The sequence below is a fragment of the Triturus cristatus genome, chromosome 4_1, assembly GCF_964204655.1.
Source record: "Triturus cristatus chromosome 4_1, aTriCri1.1, whole genome shotgun sequence".
Classification (NCBI taxonomy): domain Eukaryota; kingdom Metazoa; phylum Chordata; class Amphibia; order Caudata; family Salamandridae; genus Triturus; species Triturus cristatus.
In genome coordinates, this window is record NC_140585.1 from 1,279,618,817 (window position 1) to 1,279,629,840 (window position 11,024).

Genomic DNA, 11,024 nt, shown 5'->3' on the forward strand with positions numbered 1-11,024 from the left:
CTTTGGTATGGGATGATTTATCTAATCTTGAGGTAATCTGGAATGAGGCCTTGCATGAGGGATTTATGTACAATGTTCGATCAGAGTGGGAAAATAGGTGAGGATAGCTCTTTAAAGACTTTGGTGGGCAAAGGATCGTTGGAGTGATTTGATGGTTTTAATGTAGTTAGGATGTTAAGCAGGTCAGGTTCATCCGGACGTCTGAAGGTATTCCAAGAAGCATCATTTTTTGGTGTATAGGCAACTGAAGCAACCATAGGAGAGCTCATCCATGGTGAACCTGAGGCGAGGGTGTAGTGAGCTTCATTCTGTAAGTCTAGTAAGGAGAGTTGCAGATCAAATTTGATCTTTCCTATTTTTTCAATGGAGTGGGCTGAGAACTCCTCACTGCTTGGGATTGATTCTTTAATTGTCAAGAGTTGATTAGAGGGTTTGTTCAATTGTTGATTGATTATTTTGAAATGTTTTTTAGGTCAGTTTTTGGCCTTGTCAAGCTGTGATCTAAAGTGATAAGATTTAGCGCTGCGCATATGTTTGTTATAGGCATTTCGTGTCTTCCTTAGTAGTTTGAGGTTAGTTGGAAGGAGAAGTTCTCCAAGATCTTTCAGCGAGCCAAAGTTTACGTCTTTCCTTGGTAAGGGAGCTGTTGAACCAAGGTTTTGAATGTTTGCTAGGGATTCTTTTGAGATGCCGAGGAGCAAGTGCATCGAAAATATCGTCGTGGAATGAATGTAGTGATCAGTGTGATCGTCTAGGTTCGTCATGATGGGGAGTGGCGGAAGAAGTCTATTGTTTATGTTGGTAAGATCATTTACTTTGATGTTTCTCAGATCTCTAGACCATTGTTTTTTTTTAAATTTGTCCTTATCTGATCAGTATTTTTTCATGATGAGAAATGAGATTAGGAGGGGATCTGACCAGTCGCAAGGTGCATCTCATGAAGTTGTATGATGTTCTCTTTGGCTATGATAAGATCTAGGTCTTGAAGGTGCATATTAATGGATGATTTTCATTGTTCCAATGCAGGTTGAAATCCCCAAGGAAGATATGATTGTGAGATTGGCCCACGTTCACTGACATGGTCTCCATCATTTGTTCAGTGAACAGAGGGTTATCTCCAGGGCGTGGTAGATAGTGTGGAGTGTACATATTATGTTGTCATTGTTCAAGATTTCCAGATCCAGGTGTTCATAGAGGGACATCAGAGCCGACAGCCGCGGTCCGTGGAGGGAGTTCCGTGGGGCGGAAAGGCGGGGTGGGGGAGGGGCAGGGGCAGGGTAGGGGGTACTAAACACCGGAATACGGATAATTGAAGGTAAGTAAACAATTAAATAAATAAAACGAATTTCGTAGCACGCGCTGCATCGCAAAATGCAATGCAGCGCGCGCTACGAAATTTGTTTATTTATTTCATTGTTTACTTACCTTCAATTATCCATATTCCGGTGTTTAGTACCCCCCACCCTGCCCCTCCCCCGCCTCGCCTTTCCACCCCACGGAACTCCCTCCACGGACCGAGGCTGAGAGCCGAGTTTATCTGTCTGAAGCAGGGACAGTATCTGCAGCACTGTAACCATGACTCTCCAAAATTAGCGGGGACACCAATACCTGCACTACTATTCGCAGATGATACTATCCTCTTATCCCAAACACCCAGGGGACTAAAAAAAAAAACAGTTAGATAGCTTTAATGATCATTGCAATATACATGGCCTTTAAATTAACTCCAACAAGACAGAATATATGGCTATAAGACTGCACAAGTCTTTCAGGAAAAACATTACTATCTGAAATCAACAACTGGTGAATGAGCCCATTTTTTATTATTATTGGTATCACACTGGACAGTAAACTGTTCTGGAAACCTCAATTAAACCAAGCTAAAACCGTCTTGCTACAAAATATATGGCCATTGTAAAAAAGCATCAATGTACTACATCTAAATCAGTGGCACCAGCTTTGGCGGTCTGCAAATTTGGGGCCCAAACAGCTGCCCTCTATGGGGCAGAAATGTGGCGGGGAGATAACCTGGGCTTACTCACCACCGGTGAAAATAAATTTCTAAGATGTTACTCCACCTACCTAATCGTACACCAATGACACCAGTGTACAATGATATCGGCATCAAGAGAATGGAATATCAAGCTGCATTAGGACCACTACTATTTTAGGTCAGTTTATGGACCACACTAGAACTTACTTGCTACAAAGAGGGTCTAAGGGGAATTTAGGAGCTAGATAGCCACGTTACATTCCCCTGGCTTCGTCACACTCAAACCTAGTTTAATTAACAGGGTCTGAGTTGTTTTTGGGATGCCCCCAATCAACTGACAGCCCACTCAAAGAAGTTTTCGAAACATCCTTACTGGGAATATGTACTAATTAGCGTTCGTATTAACCCCAGAGTAGGTAGGCTTACAACACATTTATTTTGTCTTAAACCGCTCCCAGGTTTCGATCCATACTTAGACAATGTAAAACCACATTTGGCAAATTCGTTATATATGAAGTGTCGCTTTGATATTCTCCAGATTATATCAAACATGATTTGAAGGTCATCTGGCACTACTGTTGAGGGGGAGGCTCTTTGCACACTATGCACTTTAAAAATGGAAGAAAACCTTGCGCATATGTTGTTCTTTTGCTCAGCATACACCGACGAGAAAGAAATGGATTAAGCCCATGTGTAGCAAGATGTGGACTAGGCATTTCTTAGAAGCTTTAGCAATCCTAAAAACAGACAGGTCCCAACTTACAGTTCTTTGCACTTAGATGAAACCTTTTTGCTGTAAACTTAGTTCTCATGAAAAAAGGCTTGACATTTTAATGATTAGATTGAATATGATCATTTTATGCTATTATCTGTTATATTGCTATTTAGTTTTCAAGAACTTGTGAGGAATCATAATGGTTTTCAGATCAATACTTGCCGTATTGTATAGTATGATATGTTGTTTGTATGATTTTTATGGTCTTTACCAGAAATAAAAGTTGTTTCGATGATGATATTTACTGACCAGCAATCTATTGGGCTATCAGCCAGAGAAAAGGTGAAACACTGTTTATTAGGAATTGAGTAAATGCTGGATATACCTATGAATCATGTAAAACGTTTGTGCTATCCCATATAGAACTATTGACAGCAGATGGTCCGGAGTCTTATCCTCTTTTTGTTAAGAACTCCCAACATAGATACAATCTGACGCATTTTAGATTGAATATTGAGCACATTCTCATTCCTTTTCTTAACTGTGACACTCCGTTTATGAATATCTTGGTATGTCCATGTGATGATTCTTCAGAACAAGGCACATAGCACTTTGTGTTCTTTTGTAAATGTAACCCTACTGCCAGGAAGCGTTATTTAATACCATTATTACCAGTAGCACCTGCTACCGGATGGGGGTGGTGGGAAGATAATGAAAAGAAAAAAAAGAAAAAGGACTTACCTTGAATGGCTGGCCACTGCCTCTCCTCCATCCTTTTCCTCTTCAGCTTCCTTCTTCCTGTCTCCAGTCCCGCCCAGCAGCAGGAAACACCCAGACTCACGTACTCTCCAGAGCCAATCACAATGCTGCAATGCAGTGTTGTGATTGGTCTGAGCGCCATGGTTCGATGCTCAGACGGGGACAGGGAGCCTGTGCATGTGCCTCACCAGGCTGTGTAATGCAGCCTGGTGGGAAAAGTGGTTTACGTAGTGGGTCGCGACACTGCTCGTCATACTAGCAAATAGCCCCAAAGAATTCTGGATAATGTAGTGGCAGCGGTGAGTACGCCTATGCCACGAGTATGTGAAATAATGCCATCCCTGGACACGTGTTTCGAGGTAATTGCCTCTCGTCAGCAGGGAGCAGGTAGGTATGCGGGGTGCCAAGTAGACTGCCAAAATATATAGGTAAAGTACCTTTCAAGGCGCGCAGGTGCAGACACCAGGCTCGTCAGCCCAAAGTCGCTCGAAAGAGCTTTAAATAGTTTACGTAGTGGGTCGCGACACTGCTCGTCATACTAGCAAATAGCCCCAAAGAATTCTGGATAATGTAGTGGCAGCGGTGAGTACGCCTATGCCACGAGTATGTGAAATAATGCCATCCCTGGACACGTGTTTCGAGGTAATTGCCTCTCGTCAGCAGGGAGCAGGTAGGTATGCGGGGTGCCAAGTAGACTGCCAAAATATATAGGTAAAGTACCTTTCAAGGCGCGCAGGTGCAGACACCAGGCTCGTCAGCCCAAAGTCGCTCGAAAGAGCTTTAAATAGTTTACGTAGTGGGTCGCGACACTGCTCGTCATACTAGCAAATAGCCCCAAAGAATTCTGGATAATGTAGTGGCAGCGGTGAGTACGCCTATGCCACGAGTATGTGAAATAATGCCATCCCTGGACACGTGTTTCGAGGTAATTGCCTCTCGTCAGCAGGGAGCAGGTAGGTATGCGGGGTGCCAAGTAGACTGCCAAAATATATAGGTAAAGTACCTTTCAAGGCGCGCAGGTGCAGACACCAGGCTCGTCAGCCCAAAGTCGCTCGAAAGAGCTTTAAATAGTTTACGTAGTGGGTCGCGACACTGCTCGTCATACTAGCAAATAGCCCCAAAGAATTCTGGATAATGTAGTGGCAGCGGTGAGTACGCCTATGCCACGAGTATGTGAAATAATGCCATCCCTGGACACGTGTTTCGAGGTAATTGCCTCTCGTCAGCAGGGAGCAGGTAGGTATGCGGGGTGCCAAGTAGACTGCCAAAATATATAGGTAAAGTACCTTTCAAGGCGCGCAGGTGCAGACACCAGGCTCGTCAGCCCAAAGTCGCTCGAAAGAGCTTTAAATAGTTTACGTAGTGGGTCGCGACACTGCTCGTCATACTAGCAAATAGCCCCAAAGAATTCTGGATAATGTAGTGGCAGCGGTGAGTACGCCTATGCCACGAGTATGTGAAATAATGCCATCCCTGGACACGTGTTTCGAGGTAATTGCCTCTCGTCAGCAGGGAGCAGGTAGGTATGCGGGGTGCCAAGTAGACTGCCAAAATATATAGGTAAAGTACCTTTCAAGGCGCGCAGGTGCAGACACCAGGCTCGTCAGCCCAAAGTCGCTCGAAAGAGCTTTAAATAGTTTACGTAGTGGGTCGCGACACTGCTCGTCATACTAGCAAATAGCCCCAAAGAATTCTGGATAATGTAGTGGCAGCGGTGAGTACGCCTATGCCACGAGTATGTGAAATAATGCCATCCCTGGACACGTGTTTCGAGGTAATTGCCTCTCGTCAGCAGGGAGCAGGTAGGTATGCGGGGTGCCAAGTAGACTGCCAAAATATATAGGTAAAGTACCTTTCAAGGCGCGCAGGTGCAGACACCAGGCTCGTCAGCCCAAAGTCGCTCGAAAGAGCTTTAAATAGTTTACGTAGTGGGTCGCGACACTGCTCGTCATACTAGCAAATAGCCCCAAAGAATTCTGGATAATGTAGTGGCAGCGGTGAGTACGCCTATGCCACGAGTATGTGAAATAATGCCATCCCTGGACACGTGCAGCCTGGTGGGAAAAGTGTGCGACAGTTTGGCCGGCCCAAGAGGGCCAACCAAACCAACATGAGCACTTAGGGAGTGCAAACCACTCCTCCCCCTGCTCTTGTCAGTCCCCCCGCCACTGACTGCGATAGAAAGAAATGATAATAACATTATGTCATTATCATTTTATTTTTATTTTTTATTTTTACCAGTGGGGTGACGCTCCTCCGCCTTACGCACTTTAAATATCAAACTGAGTAGGTCAGCTCTGATGGCACTTAAGTAACTCCCATTAGAAATCTGGTGCTTGGGGGTAATTTACTTCTTTCAAAGCGCTTTGAAAATTAGGAAGTTGCTTTGTTAAACTGGAAAATGGGAGTAATTGGAATAATGTCTTGAGCTTTTATTTGCATGGTTTCAGGGATATCTTTTTAAGTTTGTGTACTATTTATGGCATGGAAAATGTTTTTAATATTTGATGCCCCGTTCTTTTTTGCATTGTACGTTTATGGATTTCTTTTAAGTCGAATAAGAATATATTGACTGACTGACACAAGAACTTTAAGCTGCTACTGGCGGTTTGCACAGAAACACTTCTTCCGAACCCCCAATATGCACACAAACACCAGCACCATCCCCGCAGCTCAAGTACAATGGATATGACATGTCATAAAAGCCACATTTTTTCCAAACAAGGGCATCCTATTGGGTGGCAGGTTATTCATTTACTAAAGCTTTTCAGCGCCTTGTCAGTTCTACGGTGCGTCTTATAAATGTAAATACAATTCAATTCAATAAATAATTATTTTTTGACTCCAATTGTTCCCTAAGGAATATGTTTTGTTTTTCTATCTCTTCTACTATCTGATTCAAACGTGATTTTATTCAGTTCTGGTTCAATTGTGTGGAGTCATTGTTGCAGTTTGGTAGGCAGTTATCAGTGGCCTGCCTTTTGTTGAAGTTGATGTTAGGAACATTTTTAATGTTTTATCTTATATAGCGCATGAGCACCGGTTATGTCACACATGGACACATTCCTGTTGGTAGTCACGAAGAGATTAAGTGATTTTCCCAGAATAACAGGATGGTGAGCGCCCCTGCCAAAACTCAAACATGGTTCCCAGCTTCGAGGTTGACCTCTCAAGCCATTAAGCCACGTCCTCTCCCATATTGATAATAATATCCTACCATTGTCATTTCCAAAAGACAGCTAGCAGTGGTGTTTCTGGACGGCATCGGTCAAATATCCTAATCTCATAGTTCTCTTATACCCACTTCTGGAGTTCCAACTGGCCACAAAACTTAATCTTGGTCAATTTCTTCACAATATTAGGATTGTAACCTAATTTCCTTGTTCACATTGAACTTTCCAATTCGAATTTCATGTATCTGTAATCGCTTTTGTTTTCAATTTCTTTCCAATTAATTTCAAGATGTTGGTGTCATTTTCCATAAAGTTTTGTCCACTAGGAGTTGTTAATTTTAATAAGTGAAAAGTATGTTTACATGTTTTAAAAAAAAATGGTTTAGGTCTTGATGAAGTCCCTAAAAGGGATGATGCGCATAGGCTGGGTCTGTTCTAAATGTGATGGAATTGGATACTTAATAGAAAAAACTTTATGGAAAAAGACACTAACGTCTGGAAATTAATTGAAAAACGAAATATGGAAAGTAATTGAAAACAAAAGTGATTACAGATACATGCAATTTGAATTGGAAAGTTCAATGTGAACAGGGAAATTAGGTTACACTCCTAATGTTGTGAAAACACAAACTCCTACCATTATCAGTTGTAACAGGTGTGAACAATCTAGTGAGTGAGGATCTTGTGATCAGACAAGTGGCATGAGAAACCTAGTCAGGTACAGATTTTAGTAAAGGAAGTTATGACTGGATTTCCCTGAGTGATGGTAAACATAGACAGTTGTTCAGATCCAGCACAGGTTTAACATACTAAGCAGTTCTGTTGAGACTCTGAAGCCTCGATTTCTCTCCATATGAATTATGCACTCTTTATACATTCAATGGCATTATTTACACATTGCAACTAAAAAATAAGGCTCAAGTTAATGTTTTAAACATGATTCTGCTTGAAGTGTTTTGGCCTCCGTCAATATGTGCCATGTGAATTTACAACTTTGTTACCTTGCTCTGCAATCTCCCTGCTGGCTTTGTATCCCTCAGACATTGGTGTCCCTGCCGGGTCCTGTGCCTAGCCAGTGAGTGAGGCTAATATCTTGCCTAAGTGGGCACTGTAGTGTTGCGCATGTGCACTAACCAGAGAAACAGATATGAGGATGTTGGCTTTGCCATAATGCTAGATGTCATATCGGCATGCCTGTCCTGTCCGAAATCCAGGACCAGGTATGGCAGGAAGTGGAAGGGGTGGGGCTTCAGGGGCAAGCCGGCAGGGCGCGCGATCATTGGAAGAATAAAGGTGTGCTGAATCTCCCGCTGGTGTCCCGCGTGTTTCTTAAGGCGGGGGCATAGCGGGGAACATGAAAACTGGCGACGAGGGTGGGATGGACACCCCCCCTCTATCCTGAATGCAAAAGCACTACTGTGAGCAAAAAGTGGAGCGCTACTACGATCCACAAGGTGAGAGCGCGAGTGGCGGCTGGAGTGCTGACATGGCACTCCTCTTGGGGAAAAGTTCAAAGAGTCTGGGGACACGCTTACAGCATGAATTAACCCAACTAGGGGGCATATTTACAATGATGCGATGAAAAATTATCGCCGCTTTAGCGGCCGTTGTCGGCCGAAGAGCGGCGATAATTTTATTGCTATATTAGCAAGGTCACGCTAACGCGTGAAACCTTGCTTTATCGTGGGGATTTCTAACGCCCAGCTTTGCATCTCTAATGAGATGCAAAGTGGGCGTTCCTGACCTGACATGATAGGAGAAATGTCGCTAAGCGACATTTCTCCTGTCATCAAGCCCCACGCTATGAAGCATAGCGTCAGGAAAAGTAGCGATAACACCTGTTATCGCTACATTCCTAACACCTGCTTCAGGACTGACTTAGCCATGATATCCTATGTAAGGTGGATATTATGGCTAAGTTTGTGAGTCCTTATCAACTAGCTAACGTGAGATTATCGCTGGGTTTCCAGCGATAATCTCATGTTAGCCAGTTAGCGCTAGGATTGTTATCGTCGATGAGATAAGCGTTGCTAATAGCACGCTATCTCAGCGATAAAAATCGGTGCTAGCCGGCGATAATTATCCGAGCGCTAAGTGCGCTCAGCGATAATTATCGCCGGTTGTTGTTGATATGCCCCAAAGTCACTACAGGATAGCTGGCAAGAGTCACTATGGCGGCCAACTTAAGATCAGTCACCGCCCATTGACCAAGCCTGGCTCCCAACATGGTGGCCATCTTGAAGTCAGGCAACACTCAGAAGAGCACCCCAGAGCCTGCTAAAAGCACGACTGAGGCCCCTAGACGCCAGTGGGGTTCATTGAGGCACAGAGTGAAGCCACTTGAAGTCAGGCACCACCAAAAAGCACCCCAGAGCCCGCCAGAAGCACGACTGAGGCCCCTAGACGCCAGTGGGGTTCCTTGAAGAATAGAGTGAGGCCACAGACGCCTATCATGTCTACGCAACCTGACTCGTCGCAATAGGCGATCCTGACCAGCAACTCACTGCATTACGAAACTTAGTGGGCAAAGATGTTGGACAAATCATTAAAGATCTGCCCCAGCCAATACAGCAGGGGCAGTTCTTATAATGACGTGAGAGAAGCCCTTAACAGGAAGTTCCTTCACAAGTGGAACCTCGACTATGAGCGCTACACATTCAACCTTGCATCACAAGAGCGAGATGAACCCATGAGCGATTTCATCTCCCGTCTCAAATGTCTAGCTCGCTATTGCGAATTCGACAATTTCAGCACGGAAGACTCACTTCGCCTACGCATCATTGATGGTTGTCAGTTGGAATCACTACGCCGTCGACTACTAAAAAAACACTACTCTCTCGAAGACATAGAAGAGCTCACCCAAATAAACGACCAAGCGGAGGAGCATGCAAAAAAGATGGAAGCCAGCAAAATGGAAAAGACAGAAAAAAGAGATCAAGCCCTCTGTGTACAATCTCACACTGAACCGAGACGTCATTCCGATCATCAGCAGTCTGGAAGATCCAAGAAATCATTCCATGCTAGGTCACCTCACAGCTGAATTAAAAGCAGTCACTCTCGAAGACACCCGTCGCAGTGTTATCGGTGTGGGCAAGATTACCCTCATACGGGCCCATGTGCAGCCATCGGACAACAATGGCATAGATGTGGGAAAGGCAACCATTTTGAAGCTGCCTGTCAAACCCGTTGCAAGGAAACAGGACCGGTTAAGCGAAGCACAGGGTCACATCACCATGTCAGAGCTGTACAAGGAAGAAGAGACCGATCAACAAGCTCGTCAAGGTCCGGTGCCCAGTCCCACAGATCATATCGATCTCGAAGGTCGACGTCCAGAGAGTCATCTGCACTTACTCCAATATCGCAAGACAGTGACGAATATGTATGTATGGTGGCAGATCCAGACATACTAAAAAAGTATCCACGGTTAGACATTCAGATGGGAAGACACTCTGCCAGGTTCGTTCTAGACACAGGTGCATTGCTCAACTACATTTGCGCCACCGAATACCAGAGAATGAAACAAAACCAAAACTGGAACTAGCCACGGTACGAGTTTACACATGGATGTCCAGAGAACCACTGCCATGTCTAGGACAGTTTCCCACAACAATGACATACAAAGACAGGACGATCCAAGCATGCGTCCATGTGATTGAAGGCCCTGAAACAGACGATTGCCGTCTTAGTCTACCGACTGCGGAACGTTTGAAGCTGGTGGAGATCCTATACAGAGTGGATGACTTGCCAGATATCGTCATCAAGTTCCCGAAGTTGTTCAGTGGTCTAGGGAAACTAGCCCACTTCAAGGTCAAACTTCACATCAATGAGCAAGTGACACCAGTGGTGCAGCATCACAGGAAAGTGCTGTTCCACTTACAGCAAGCGGTAGATGATGAACTCCAAGACCTACTACGGGCAGACATCATAGAACGCTCGACTGGGCTCCCCCATGGGTGTTGCCAGTAGTAGTTGTGCCCAAGAGATGACAGGACAACAAAGTACGCCTGTGTGTTGATATGCGAGCCCCAAACACAGCCATCGAAAGGGAGCGGCATCCAGGACCCCACATCAGCGACATGATCACCCGCCTGAACGGAGCAACTGTCTTCTCAAAACTCGATCTCAACAAGGGGTACCACCAACTGGAGATGCACGATAAATCAAGATATATCACCACGTTCACTACACACCAAGGGCTTTTTCGATACAAGCACCTTAATTTCGGAATCTCGTCTGCAGCCGAGATTTTTCAGGAAGCCGTCCGGCGAGTAATCCAGCACATCCCGAACACATTCAACTAAAGTGACGATATTCTGGTGTTCGGAGAGACTCAGAAAGACCACAACAAGGCTTTAGACCAGGTGTGCCTTGCTCTCCTGGACGC